Genomic DNA, 16,202 nt, shown 5'->3' with positions numbered 1-16,202 from the left:
TGTCGTTACGATCGTGCTCTACACGGAAGATGGCATTCCGACCAACGGAGAACCGCGCCAACAATGACGTCAGGGCACCTGTGAAGCGTAGTAGTGTTTGCAGGGTTGTCCCACATACACAGTCGATGGGTGCAGAGTCACAGACGGTTCGTTGTGTCACAGAGAAGACGCTGCCATACACACTGCAGTGAAGAGCCGTAGGAAGAATGGAAGCAGGAAAGTCACAAACTGACGTGGCCCGATGGCTTACAGGGAATCGTTGTGTTGTTTCTGTGATGAGGGGACAGTTTATAGAGACCGTAACAGGGCCGACACGTGACATCAGACATAGAGGACCGTTGTTTGGCTATAAGGCCACGACGGTACCGTCTTACTTTTGCACTACAGCTGGCGCCTCACCTCGCAACAGCTGCTGGACGTGTTGTATTGAGCCAAACGGTGTACACAAGGCTTCAGCAGAGTGGCCTTTATTGCTGGAGGCCTCCTGTACGAGATGCATTCAAGTTCTAAGGCCTCCGATTTTTTTTCTCCGGATTGGAAAGAGATAGAAACATGCGCATTGTTTTAAAACAAGGCCGCGTTCATTGCCAATACGTCCCAGAGATGGCAGCACCGTACGGCAGATGGAATTTTACCGCCAGCGGCGAGAAGGAGAACTGTTTTAAATACTTAAAATGGCGACGTTTTCTTTACTTCAACAGCGTGCAATCATTCGTTTTCTGAATTTGCGTGGTGTGAAACCAATTGAAATTCATCGACAGTTGAAGGAGACATGTGGTGATGTGTTATAGATGTGTCGAAAGTGCGTTCGTGGTTGCGACAGTTTAATGAAGGCAGAACATCGTGTGACAACAAACCGAAACAACCTCGGGCTCGCACAAGCCGGTCTGACGACACGATCGAGAAAGTGGAGAGAATTGTTTTGGGGGATCGCCGAATGACTGTTGAACAGATCGCCTCCAAAGTTGGCATTTCTGTGGGTTCTGTGCACGCAATCCTGCATGACGACCTGAAAATGCGAAAAGTGTCATCCAGGTGGGTGCCACGAATGCTGACGGACGATCACACGGCTGCCCGTGTGGCATGTTGCCAAGCAATGTTGACGCGCAAAGACAGCACGAATGGGACTTTCTTTTCGTCGGTTGTGACAATGGATGAGATGTGGATGCCATTTTTCAATCCAGAAACAAAGCGCCAGTCAGCTCAATGGAAGCACACAGATTCACCGCCACCAAAAAAATTTCGGGTAACCACCAGTGCCGAAAAAATTATGGTGTCCATGTTCTGGGACAGCGAGGGTATAATCCTTACCCATTGCGTTCCAAAGGGCACTACGGTAACAGGTGCATCCTTCCTGCACTGCAACAAAAACGTCCGGGAAGGGCTGCGCGTGAACTGTTTCACCAAGCCAACGCACTCGCACATCGAGCTAACGTTACGCAACAGTTCCTTCGTGATAACAACTTTGAAGTGATTCCTCATGCTCTCTACTCACCTAGCGACTTTTGGCTTTTTCCAACAATGAAAGACACTCTCCGTGGCCGCACATTCACCAGCCGTGCTGCTATTGCCTCAGCGATTTCCCAGTGGTCAAAACAGACTCCTAAAGAAGCCTTCGCCGCTGCCCTGGAATCATGGCGTCAGCGTTGTGAAAAATGTGTACGTCTGCAGGGCGATTACGTCGAGAAGTAACGCCAGTTTCATCGATTTCGGGTGAGTATTTAATTAGAAAAAAAAATCGGAGGCCTTAGAACCTGAATGCACCTCGTACGTGTTCTTGTGGCGCTTCTTCATAGAAGGGAACGTCTAGAGCGGTGTTGTCGACATGGTACCTGGACGGTCGAACAGTGGGCCGCTGTTCTTCTCACCGAAGAGTCCCGATTTGGTCTAAAGAGTGACCCTCGACGTATTAGCATCTGGAGGGCACGTGGAACACGATTTCTGGATCCAAACACTGTGGAAAAAAACCGATATCGAGGAGGGTTCCTAGTGGTGTGGGCAGAGATTATGTTAATTACTCGAACACCTCTTTATAAAAATTGTACTGGTGAATCAGCAAGATTTAACTGCTGTCAGGTACCGTGCGGGGGTTTTGGGATCTCACGCGCGGTTGTTGCCAAGTGCTGCGGGCCCAGACTTTATATTGATGGACGATAATGCTCGATCTCAGAGCAACTGTGGTTGGTTTTTTTGGAAGCGGAAGATATTGCACCCATGGCGTGGCCTGCTTGCTCTCTCGATTTGAATCCCATACAGCGTGTGTGCGATGGACTAGGGAGACGGCTAGAATCACGTCAGCATACACCAACCCCACTTCAAGACTTAGCATCAGCTCTGCAAGAATAATCGGTGTTATTGCATCGTAATGAAATTGAAGACATCAGTCACAACACATCCCTTGAGGCCTGTATTGGTGCCAGAGGCGGTCCCATACTGACTACATTAATCAGTTGTCAGAATGTATGTGCAAATACGTTCAGCTGGGAAAAACGAAGAAAATTTTTGTCTAGCGTTATGCATGTAGCAGTTTGTTACGTCCTGTAAGCTTCACAATGTTTCTACTTTACTATCACCTGTTTCTCCTGTTTTGAGGCGAAATAAATGCAAACTTGCGAAATTTCAACTTGTTGCTTTGATTTTGCACGCCAGTGTATATCCGAAACTGAACTATGCTCAAGAATTCTCCATCAGAGCGCCGTTAAGGACGTTACGTTCTTAGTTACGCAGAGATGAAGGAACTAACACGGGATGGACTGGCGTGGATAGCTCAAGGCTCAAATGGCTCTGAGCACTATGGGACTTAACTACTGAGGTCATCAGTCCCCTAGAACTTAGAACTACTTAAACCTAACTAACCTAAGGACATCACACATATCCATGCCCGAGGCAGGATTCGAGCCTGCGACCGTAGCGGTTGCGCGGTTCCAGACTGTAGCACCTAGAACCGCTCGGCCACATCGGCCGGCTCGCGGATAGCTCAATCACATCAGTGTTCGGACTGAAGATGGCAACAACAATATCTTGCCCTAATTATTATCTTGTAGTGTGTACATGGTGAGTCACCTAACATTACCGCTGGATATATTTCGTAAACCACATCAAATGCTGACGAACCGATTCCACAGACCGAACGTGAGGCGAGGGGCTAGTGTAACTGGTTACTACAAACCATACAAAAATGCACAGAAGTATGTTTTTTAACACAAACCTACATTTTTTTTAAAATTGAACCCCGTTAGTTTTGTTAGCACTACCGAACATACAAACAAATACGTAATCAGTCCCGTTTGTTGCATTGTAAAATGTTAATTACATCCGGAGATAGTGTAACCTAAAGTTGACGCTTGAGTACCACTCCTCCGCTGTTCGATCGTGTGTATCGGAGAGCACCGAATTACGTAGGGATCCAAAGGGAACGGTGATGGACCTTAGGTACAGAAGAGACTGGAACAGCACATTACGTCCACATGCTAACACCTTTTTACTGGTCTTTTTCACTGACGCACATGTACATTACCATGAGGGGTGAGGTACACGTACACACGTGGTTTCCGTTTTCAATTACGGAGTGGAATAGAGTGTGTCCCGACATATCAGGCCAATAGATGTTCAATGTGGTGGCCATCATTTGCTGCACACAATTGCAATATCTGGCGTAATGAATGTCGTACACACCGCAGTACATCTGGTGTAATGTCGCCGCAGGCTGCCACAATACGTTGTTTCATACCCTCTGGGGTTGTAGGCACATCACGGGACACATTCTCCTTTAACGTACCCCACAGAAAGAAGTCCAGAGGTGTAAGATCAGGAGAACGGGCTGGCCAATTTATGCTTCCTCCACGTCCTATGAAACGCCCGTCGAACATCCTGTCAAGGGTCAGCCTAGTGTTAATTGCGGAATGTGCAGGTGCACCATCATGCTGATACCACATACGTCGACGCGTTTCCAGTGGAACATTTTCGAGCAACGTTGGCAGATCATTCTGTAGAAACGCGATGTATGTTGCAGCTGTTTGGGCCCCTGCAATGAAGTGAGAACAATGTTTCAAGCGTCAACTTTAGGTTACAATATCTCCGGATGTAATTAACATTTTACAATGCAACAAACGGCACTGATTACGTATTTGTTTATACGTTCAGATGTGCTAGCAAAACTAACGTGGTTCCATTTAAAAAATCGCAGGTTTGTGTTAAAAAACGTACTTCCGTGCATTTTTGTATGGTTTATATTAAAAAATTACACTAGCCCCTCTCCTCACGTTCTGTCTGTGGAATCGGTTCGTCAGTATTTGATGTGGTTTACGAAATATATCCAGCGGAAACGTTAGGTGACTCACCCTGTATAATACTGTAAGTAGGCTGTTTACGTTTTTATATTGGTAACGCCACGTAGCGCTCTGTGTGAAGATCACTGGCTGTGCTGTGTGCAGTCTGTGGCTGGTTCGCATTGTTGTAATATTCGCTATTGTAATGTTGGGTAGTTGAATGTTAACAGCGCGTAGCGTTGCGCAGTTGGAGGTGAGCCGCCAGCAGTGGTGGATGTGGGGAGAGAGATGGAGGTTTGAGAGCGGACGATCTGGGGTGTGTCCGTCAGAAAATGAAATTTGTAAGACTGGATGTCATGAACTGATATATATATTATGACTTTTGAACATTATTAAGGAAAATACATTGTTTGTTCTCTATCAAAATCTTTCATTTGCTAACTATGCCTATCAGTAGTTAGAATCCTTTATTTAGCTGGCAGTATTGGCGCTCGCTGTATTGCAGTAGTTCGAGTAACGAAGATTTTTGTGAGGTAAGTGATTCATGGAAGGTATAGTTTATTGTTAATCAGGGCCATTCTTTTGTAGGGATTATTGAAAGTCAGATTGCGTTGCGCTAAAAAAATATTGTGTGTCAGTTTAGTGTTGATCAGAATAAGTAAAGAGAGTAATGTCTGAGTACGTTCAGTTTTGCTCAGCTGTTTGAAAATCAAATAACGTAAGGGGTTTATCAGCACACTAATTCATTACTTTTTCTAAGGGGACGTTTCAATACGATGTCAGTGGGGCGTATCACTGGCTTGATTAGGGAGCTTCTGCTGGTGCACAGCCGGGAGTTCCCGCCAACGTGTACGACTTACCCCAACACCGCGGGCAGTCCATCGTGCTCCGTAACCTCGGGGCAGTTTTACAGCCAGGGGTGGTCCAGCCAACATACAAATGCCTCTACTGGGGGCGCTTTGGCGGCTTTCCGTTCACCCCCGTGTGTTCACGGCGGCCTTCCCTCCCCGTAGTGCACTAACCTCGTGACTAATAGAACAAGCGGACGCTTTCACATCCCGCCGACAACTAAGCCCTGATGTACTTGCGCTGGCTGCAGCGCCGCGCAAACTTTGCGAATTATTGAACGGCTGCTAAATGGCCACTTTGTCGCTTTCAAACCACGGGATTGTTTTGGACGCTGTGCTTGGAATAGTAAATATTTGCATCGCTACAAAGGTCGCACTGTTCTGTTTTGTCTTTGTTAGCTTACACGTGACGTCACACGCCTGAACAGAAGTACGTCAAGAGTCAAAGTTCATTCCAGGTTCAACCGGACTGAATGTACTCACGTACGCAAGTGATTTTTACCCTTTTATAGCCACCGCATTACACCAACCGTAGTTTCCTTAAATATTACTACAAATTGATTGTTCATCATTAGAATGTAGGCGCAATCACGGAAGTCATGTGATCTGCTGGTTAGAAGCAACGAGAGCTGGTGCATCGTTCCTGTAACACTCGTGTGTCAGGTTGTATACTAAACTAATGTACCGGGTTATATACTGGAATGAGCATGAGGCACTGCTCACTTTTATTACTACAGTAGTACAATCACTTCGTTGTGTAGAAATGAAGTAGCAACAGGCACTTATTTCGCTGTAATCTGCATCTACGTCTATTAGATTACTCCATAGTATGTCAGCGAGTGCATAGAATCACTGTCACATTTTCTCTAGCCATCAACCCACGAACAGGGCGTACTAACAAGGGGACCTCCCCATCGCACCCCCCTCAGATTTAGTTATAAACTGACACAGTGGATAGGCATTGAAAAACTGAACACAGATCAATCGATAAAACAGGATGAAGTTGTGTGGAACTATTAAACAATAAGCAAAATACACAAACTGAGTAGTCCATGTGTATGATAGGTAACATCAAGGAGAATGTAAGCTGAGCAGCTCCGTGGTCCCGTCGTTAGAGTGAGCAACTGCGGAACGAGAGGTCCTTGGTTCGAGTCCTCCCTCGAGTGAAAATTTTACTTTCTTTATTTTCGCAAAGTTATGATCTGTCTCTTCGTTCATTGACGTCTCTGTTCACTGTAATAAGTTCAGTGTTTGTGTTTTGGGACCGCACCGCAAAACCGTGCGATTAGTAGACGAAAGGACGTGCCTCTTCAATAGGAACCGAAAACATTTGATCGCAAGTTCATAGGTCAACCGATTCGTCCACAGGAAAACACGTCTGATATATTCTATACGACACCGGTGACGGCATGTGCGTCACATGACAGGAATATGTTGTCGACCCACCCAACTTGCACACTTGGCGAATGGGTAAAAAGATTCTTCTACCTTGCTCGATTTAGGTTTTCTTGTGGATCTGATAATCACTCCCAAAAAAGTGATGAAAACATAAGAGTTTGTCACATAAACTGCAACAAATGAATGCAACAGTATCACAGTCGCACAGTTTTCCCTGTGCTCTGTCAAAACATATGTTTTTTACGTTTTCAAATGTTTCCGTGTGTAGATCGTCAAATCCTGCATATGTCCAAGCAAATCTGAACATGTCCTGGAATTTTGGAGAGCAAAGTTGATTATGTGTGAGTGCCTGAACTTCGATAATTGTCTGAAAATAAAAAATTAAACTTTTCATTCGAGAGAAGATTTGAACCAAGGACTTCTCGATCCGCAGCTGCTCACGCTAACCACGGGACCACAGCGCACGTAAGCTGACACTACTTGATGTTGCCTACCTTGCGCATGGACTACTCAGTTTGCATATTTTGCTTATATTTTTCGTAGTTCCACGTTACTTCTTCCTGTTTTCTCGATTGACCTGTGTTCAGTTTTTCTAGGCCTATCCCTGTGCCAACTTATAACTAAATCTGAGGGGGGTGCGATGGGGAGGTTCCCTTGTAAGTAATGAATACATGTAAGTCTTTCTAATCGATCTCTGATTTCTGTTATTTTCTCACGATGGCCATTTACCCCTATATAAAAGGGAGTCAACAAACTATTTTGACATTCGGAGCATGTAGTCAGTGATTGAAATTTCGTGAATGTGTCTCATCGTAACGGAAGACTCATTTGGTTTGACTGCCACCCCCAAATAGGTTATAGTATACGTGACCTCCTCTCCCCTATTTCGCTGCCATTCTTTGAAACTTTTCGCTACCCTCCGCCAACACCACTATCTGCAACTGATCCCACAACCCAAGGCAATGCTGCAGAAGATGACTGACAAGCATAGTGTAGGAATTTTTCAAACAACCTACGGGAATTCAGCCAGGTAATATTAACAGCGACCGCCGATATTTCGGCGGGAGCACACACCACCGCAAAGAAAACCACCCTTGTTTCACTGACTGCCACCCTAACTCGGGTATCACATCAGTGACACTCTCACCCCTATTCCGCCATAACACGAAACGGGCTACCCTTCTTTCCACTTTTTCGATGTCCTCCGTCAATCCTACCTGGTAAGGATTCCACACCGCGCAGCAATATTCCAAATGGCTCTGAGCACTATGGGACTCAACATCTTAGGTCATAAGTCCCCTAGAACTTAGAACTACTTAAACCTAACTAACCTAAGGACATCACACACACCCATGCCCGAGGCAGGATTCGAACCTGCGACCGTAGCAGTCCCGCGGTTCCGGACTGCAGCGCCAGAACCGCTAGACCACCGCGACCGGCAGCAATATTCCAGCAGAGGATGGACAAGTGTAATGTAGGCTGTTTCTTTTGTGGGTTTGTCGCATCTTCTAAGTGTTCTGCCAACAAAGCGCAGTCTTTGTTTCGCCTTCCCCACAATATTATCTAGGTGGTCTTTCTAATTTAAGTTGCTCGTAATTGTAATTACTAGGTATTTAGTCGAATTGACAGCCCTTGCATTTGTGCGATTTATCAAAAAAAAAAAATGGTTCAAATAGCTCTGACCACTATGGGACTCAACTGCTGAGGTCATTAGTCCCCTAGAACTTAGAACTAGTTAAACCCAACTAACCTAAGGACATCACAAACATCCATGCCCGAGGCAGGATTCGAACCTGCGACCGTAGCGGTCTTGCGGTTCCAGACTGCAGCGCCTTTATCCGCACGGCCACTTCGGCCGGCTGCGATTTATCGGATTTCTTTTAGTACCCATGTGGATGACCTAGCACTTTTCTTTGTTTAGTGCAAATTGCGACATTTCTCACCATACAGCAATTCTCTCTAGATAATTTTGTAATTGGAATTCATTAACTGATGATTTTACTAGACGATAAATTACAGCATCATCTGCAAATGATCTGAGGGAGCTGCTCATATTATCACTTAGATCATCTACATAAATCAGGAACAGCAGAGGGCCTATGACATTACCTTGCGGAACGCCAGATATCGCTTCTGTTCTACTCGATGATTTACTACGAACTGTGACCTCTCTGAGAGGAAATCACGAATCCAGTCACGCAACTGCCCGATACTCCATATGTACGCAATTTGATTAATAGTCGCTTGTGAGGAACGGTATCAAAAGCCTACTGGAAATCTAGGAATGTGGAATCGATCTGAGATGCCTTGTCGACAGCACTTACTACTTCATGGGACTAAAGACGTAGCTGTGTTGCACAAGAACGATATTTTCTGAATCCGTGTTCGTTATGTATGAATAAGTCATTTTCTTCAAGGTGATTCATAATGTTCGTGTACAGTATATGCTCCGAAATCCCACTGCAAATTGCGGTCGGTGATGTGTGTCTGTAATTCAATGGGTTACTCCTATTTCCTTTCTTGAATACTGGTGTGACCTGTGCTACTTTCCGGTCTTTAGGAAGAGACCTTTCGTCAAGTGAGCGGCTGTATATGATTGCTAGGAAAGGCGCTGTTGTGTCAGCATACTTTGAAAGGAACCTGATTAGTATACCATCTGGACCGGAAGCCTTCCTTTCTTAAGCGATTTGAGTTGTTGCGTAACACCTAAGGTATCTACTTTAATGTCACTCATGCCAATAGCTGTTCTGGGTTCGAATTGTGGAATATTTACTTCATCTTCTTTCGTGAAGGAATTACTTAAAACTGTATTTAGTAACGGTTTAGTAGCACCATCATCGGTAACATTTCCATCACTATCGCGCAGTGACGGTATTGACTGTTTTTTGCCACTGGTGTACTTTACGTACGACCAGAATCTCTTTGGGTATTATACCATATTTTGAGAAGACACGCTGACAGATGCGAGCCACCTGCTTCCCTTCACGCTTGGTGTCTTCCCCGACGGCGATGTCATCTTTCAGCAGCACAATTGTCCGTGTATCGAGCCATAATTGTGCTACAATGGTTTAAGTAGCATTACAGTGAACTCACGTTGATGTCTCGGTGCCAGAATTCGCTTGAAGTGAATCCTATGGAACCCATCTGTGTTGCTATTGGACGCACCGCACGCAAATCAGCACGCCGTTATTTACTCGAATTACATCTAATGCTTCATAACTCCACAAACCTACCAAACAAACAAACTTCCTGGCAGATTAAAACTGTGAGCCCAACCGAGACTCGAACTCGGGACCTTTGCCTTTCGCGTTCAAGTGCTCTACCGTCTGAGCTACCCAAGCACGACTCACGACCCGTCCTCACAGTTTCAATTCTGCCAGTACCTCTTCTCCTGGTAGAGCAATTGCCTGCAAAAAGCAAAGGTGCCGAGTTCGAGTCTCGGTCCGGGACACAGTTTTAATCTGCCAGGAAGTTTCATATCGGCGCACACTCCGCTGCAGAGTGAAAATCTCACTCTACCAACAAACTGTCTAATCCCTGATATGCAAAATCAGCGATGTATTTAATGCGAAACAGGACAAAACAAGCTACTAAGCAGTTGGTCAAAATGCCGTGGCTCACCAGTGTAATACTTCTCTACATTAGGGACTTTACAAAGTTACCCATGTCGTTCCACCCTAAGACCATTGCGCGACAAGAGTAACGCATTGCCAGAAGAGAGTGCATATTCCTGGTGTCGAGTGTGTGTAACAGGTGCACCACTGAGAACGGGTGAACTGGCTTGTCGAGTGCAAACTTACTCAAAAGTTTAATTACCCAGGACAGTAGGATTCTTGCGAACACATTTATCGTGAGGAGGAGGTGGAGGAGATTAGTGTTTAACGTCCCATCGACAACGAGGTCATTAAAGACGGAGCACAAGCTTGGGTTAGGGAAGGATGGGGAAGGAAATCGGCCGTGCCCTTTCAAAGGAACCATCCCGGCATTTGCCTGAGGTGATATAGGGAAATCACGGAAAACCTAAATCAGGATGGCCGGACGCGGGATTGAACCGTCGTCCTTCCGAATGCGAGTCCAGTGTGCTAACCACTGCGCCACCTCGCTCGGTACATTTATCGTGAAATTATTGCGGTATATAGACCGGACGCAATATCGTGTCCAGCCCCTGTGAAACCGGGCCAACAATTCGACGCGCGACACACACACACACACACACACACACACACACACACACACACGTGCGTGGTTCTGATGTAGAAGGAAAGCTACAGACATCGGCCACAGACATTAGCTCCGAGCAGTCGAGGAACTCTTTCACAAATATCGCAGTGTGGCTATTGGGGGACATTGCTCAGTTGATGCTCGCCTCAACAGGCAGTAATCATTCCATCATCCGAGATTATCTGCGGTATTTGAAGTTGTGCTGACGCTGGGTTCCGCCATTACTGCCAACTCCACACAAAGCCGCAAGTCGATGGACTTACTGTAGCGTTACTCCGTGGGAGACAATGACTTCCTAACCTGCGTCATTACGGGCGATGAGACGTGGGTCCATCATTTCACATGTGCAACTAATACAGCGTCTATAGAATTGAGACACACCTCTTCGTCCCCACAGAAGCGTCTATAGAATTGAGACACACCTCTTCGTCCCCACAGAAGAAAAGTAAAGCTACGCCGTGAGCAGGGAAGATCATGGCCACCGTTTTCTTCGAGCGTGAAACACTCGTGTGCACAAAGTTTAGTCCAACCGTTCTTTACAGAAACTTCGTCATATATTTGTGTCACTTTTAAGCGTAGCAGAGGATTCAATAAAAGTTACATGGCGTGTCATAATAACCCGTAACTTCCTTTTCGAAATCTCCTGATAGATAATGACACAGTTCACGTTCAAGCGCTTGACAGAAGGTTGAACACATGTATTCCGCACAATTTCTTTATCGGGGCGTGGGAAGAATGAGTAACTATATCTTATTAGACTAGTTCAGTTCTCTCTTATTGTAGCGAGATGCTCATTCCTCTCGAAGCAATAGCCAATAAAATATTTTACCGTTTTTGAAACGAAGAGGTCACTTAACGTGATCAACCAGATGTGTCGCTGCAGTAAATACTGAAGGTGATATTTTAGTGCAGTTTTTCACCTGCAAATAAAGCAATTATTTAGCCGTGCTTCATGCGAAACTAAAACGTAGGGCCTGAAAATTGAAATATTGATTGATGATCTATTTTTCACTACATCTTATCTTTTTTTGAACATCTAAACAGCTATTATTGTGTACACTACGTTTTAGATGTGAATCCTCAATCACTTTTTTACGGTTATTTGAATATGTGGCCGCTACTGAACCGGAAAACGCAGCGCTTGCGTTGAAATTTTTGATACAGACTTCCCTAAAATGCAAACTTTCAGAAGCAGTACCAAAACTGAGTTGAAAGAATTTTAAAACAGTTTCCGCACATTTGGGTATGATGGAGATTTGAGTCCAAGCAATTCATAACTCAATGCATCCTCAAAAGAAGTGAAAAAATCGCAATCAAAGAGACGTCTGAAAAATAGTTACCACAACTAATGAAACTGCGCGTCAAAACAATGCCATCTTCGACAAGTTTATTATTGCCACGAGAATGTACGCGTGAGGTAATGAAGAGAGGAGATTTGTCTTAGTTATTGTGGAGTGTTTCTCGTTAGCCTTAATTCCTGAGACATTTTCTCTAGTATTCGGAATAGCTGCCTTTTTTATTTGATCACGTACTGTTTTTTCCAGCGCCAAATTAGAAAGGCAAAATTTTACACCTTACTTCAACGTGAAGAGTTCCGAGTAAGTCGCAAGCAGTATACTGACCTAGTGAAATTCCCTGGCAGATTAAAGCTATATGCCGGACCGAGGCTTGAACTCAGGATATTTGCCTTTCGCGGGCGAGCGCTCTATCATCGGAGCACATGCATGGGTAGCTCAGATGGAAAGCACTTGCTCGCTAAGGGCAAGTGTCCTGACTTCGAGTCTCAGTGTGTACGTTTTAGTCTGTCAGGAAGTTTCATATCAGCGCACACCACACTGCGTAGTGAAGATTTCATGCTACTGACCTGTTGGCTAAAGTGACAGCTATCACTGAGGGCTGGCTTCGAAATTACAGCGATGTCAGGAGCTTACTCACCTGAAACACAGAAAGAAAGCACTTCGTTAGCCTCATACAGATTACGATCAGTTACATTCTGAGAGTTTTCACATTGCCCTTGTCTACAGAAAGTATCACAGTCGGAAGACAGTAAAGAATTTCAGAAAGACTTGTACAACATCTCTACTCGCTGTAATGACCTGCAGCTCTCTTGATGCAATAACAAGCATATAAGAAAAAGAGGAAAAATCCGTTGCTATCTGACCACATTATTAGTGGTTAATATGCTGAGCACATCGGATCCTGTAACACTTTAAGGAATATATTAAGATGAAACTTCCTGGCAGATTAAAACTGTGTGCCGGACCGAGACTCAAACTCCGAACATTTGCCTGAAAGGCAAAGGTCCCGATTCGAGTCTCGGTCCGGCAAACAGTTTTAATCTGCCAGGAAGTTTCATATCAACGCACACTCAGTTGCAGATTGAAAATCTCCATCTGGAATATAGTAAGATGCTATATGCAAAGGGATGATCATTTAAAATCACCCCAAGACAACGCGAATGCAAGACATATTCTATGGGAGGGATGCGAGAAACTGCTATGCATGCAAGAAGCTTATGCGGCCAGTTATGGAGTACTGTGCCAGATTTGGGGGTCTTGTGAAATCTGCAAGACAGAGTTCAACCAGGAGCTATGGCCATTCTTTCAGGAAACTTTCCTCAACCACAGAAGAAGAAAATGTGTTATACAGGGTGTTACAAAAAGGTACGGCCAAACTTTCAGAAAACATTCCTCACACACAAATAAAGAAAACATGTTATGTGGACATGTGTCCGGAAACGCTTACTTTCCATGTTAGAGCTCATTTTAGTTTCGTACACCTACGCTCAATGGAGCACGTTATCAGGATTTCATACGGGATACTCTACCAGTGCTGCTAGAACATGTGCCTTCACAAGTACGACACAACATGTGGTTCATGCACGATGGAGCTCCTGCACATTTCAGTCGAAGTGTTCGTACGCTTCTCAACAACAGATTCGGTGACCGATGGATTGGTAGAGGCGGACCAATTCCATGGCCTCCACGCTCTCCTGACCTCAACCCTCTTGACTTTCATTTATGGGGGCATTTGAAAGCTCTTGTCTCCGCAACCCCGGTATCAAATGTAGAGACTCTTCGTGCACGGATCGTGGACGGCTGTGATACAATACGCCATTCTCCAGGGCTGCATCAGCGCATCAGGGATTCCATGCGACGGAGGGTGGATGCATGCATCCTCGCTAACGGAGGACATTTTGAACATTTACTGTAACAAAGTGTTTGAAGTCAAGCTGGTACGTTCTGTTGCTGTGTGTTTCCATTCCACGATTAATGTGATTTGAAGAGAAGTAATAAAATGAGCTCTAACATGGAAAGTAAGCGTTTCCGGACACATGTCCACATAACATATTTTCTTTCTTTGTGTGTGAGCAATGTTTCCTGAAAGTTTGGCCGTACCTTTTTGTAACACCCTGTATGGACATGAGTCCGGAAATGCTTTATTTCCAATCCATACCTCATTTTCTACTGCTAGTGATTATCACATTAATCATGAGTAACAAAAAACATAACTTAATCATAGCTAACACTTGGTTCAAGAAACATAAACGAAGGTTCTATACATGGAAGAAGCCTGGAGATTCTGACAGGTTTCAGACAGATTATATAATGGTAAGACAGAGATTTAGGAACCAGGTTTTAAATTGTAAGACATTTCCAGGGGCAGATGTGGACTGTAGATTAAAATTGAAGAAACTGCAAAAAGGTGGGAATTTAAGGAGATGAGACCTAGATTAACTAACTAAACCAGAGGTTGTACAGAGTTTCAGGGAGAGCGTAAGGAGCAATTGACAGGAATGGGGGGAAGAAATACAGAAGAAGAAGAAGAATGGGTAGCTTTGAGGAATTAAATAGTGAAGGCAGCAGAGGATAAAGTAGGTAAAAAGACGAGGGCTAGTAGAAATCCTTGGGTGACTGAAGAAATACTGAATTTAATTGATGAAAGGAGTAAATATAAAAACGCAGTAAATGAAGCAGGCAAAAAGTAATACAAGCGTCTCAAAAATGAGATCGAAAGGAAATGCAAAATGGCTAAGCAGGGATGGCTAGAGGACAAATTAAAGGATGTAGAAGCTTATCTTACTAGGGGTAAGATAGATACTGCCTACGGGAAAATTAAAGACGCCTTTGGTGAAAAGAGAGCCACTTGTATGAATATCAAGAGCTCAGATGGAAACACAGTTCTAAGCAAAGAAGGGAAAGCAGAAAGGTGGAAGGAGTATACAGAGGGTCTATACAAGGGCGATGTACTTGAGGACAGTATTATGGAAATGGAAGAGAATGTAGATGAATTGGGAGATATGATACTGCGTGAAGAGTTTGACAACACTGATAGACCTGAGTCGAAACAAGGCCCCGGGAGTAGACAACATTCCATTAGAACTACTGACAGCCTTGGGAGAGCCAGTCCTGACAAAACTCAAGCATCTGGTGAGCAAGATGTATGAGACAGGCGAAATACCCTCAGGTTTCAAGAAGAATATAATTCCAATCCCAAAGAAAGCAGGTGTTGACAGATGTGAAAATTACCGAACTATTAGTTTAATAGGTCACAGCTGCAAAATACTAACGCGAATTCTTTACAGACGAATGGAAAAACTGGTAGAAGCCGACCTCGGGGAAGATCAGTTTCAATTTCATAGAAATGTTGGAACACGTGAGGCAATACTGACCTTACGACTTATGTTAGAAAATAGATTAAGGAAAAACAAATCTACGTTTCTAGCATTTGTAGAATTAGAGAAAGCTTTTGACAATGTTGACTGAAATACTCTCTTTCAAATTCTGAAGGTGGCAGGGGTAAAACATAGGGAGCAAAAGGCTATTTACAATTTGTACAGAAACCAGATGGCAGTTATAAGAGTCGAGGGGCACGAAAGAGAAGCAGTGGTTGGGAAGCGAGTGAGACAGGAGTGTAGGCTCTCCCCAATGTTATTCAATCTGTATACTGAGCAAGCAGTAAAGGAAACAAAGGAACAATTCGGAGTAGGAATTAAAATACATGGAGAAGAAATAAAAACTTTGAGGTTCGCCGATGACATTGTAATTCCGTCAGAGTCAGCAAACGACTTGGAAGAGCAGTTGAACGGAATGGACAGTGTCTTGAGAGGAGGATATAAGATGAACATCAACAAAAGCAAAACGAGGCTAATGGAATGTAGTCGAATTAAGTCGGGTGATGCTGAGGAAATTAGATTAGGAAATGAGACACTTAAAGTAGTAAATGAGTTTTGTTATTTGGGGAGCAAAATAACTGATGATGGTCGAAGTAGAGAGGGTACAAAATGTAGACTGGCAATGGCAAGGAAAGCGTTTCTGAAGAAGAAAAATTTGTTAACATCGAGTATAGATTTAAGTTTCAGGAAGTCGTTTTTGAAAGTATGTGTGTGGAGTGTAGCCATGTACGGACGTGAAACATGGACGATAAATAGTTTGGACAGGAAGAGAATAGAAGCTTTCGAAATGTG

Source organism: Schistocerca serialis, chromosome 12, assembly GCF_023864345.2.
Source record: "Schistocerca serialis cubense isolate TAMUIC-IGC-003099 chromosome 12, iqSchSeri2.2, whole genome shotgun sequence".
NCBI lineage: Eukaryota > Metazoa > Arthropoda > Insecta > Orthoptera > Acrididae > Schistocerca > Schistocerca serialis.
Note: the sequence above shows the minus strand (reverse complement) of the source record.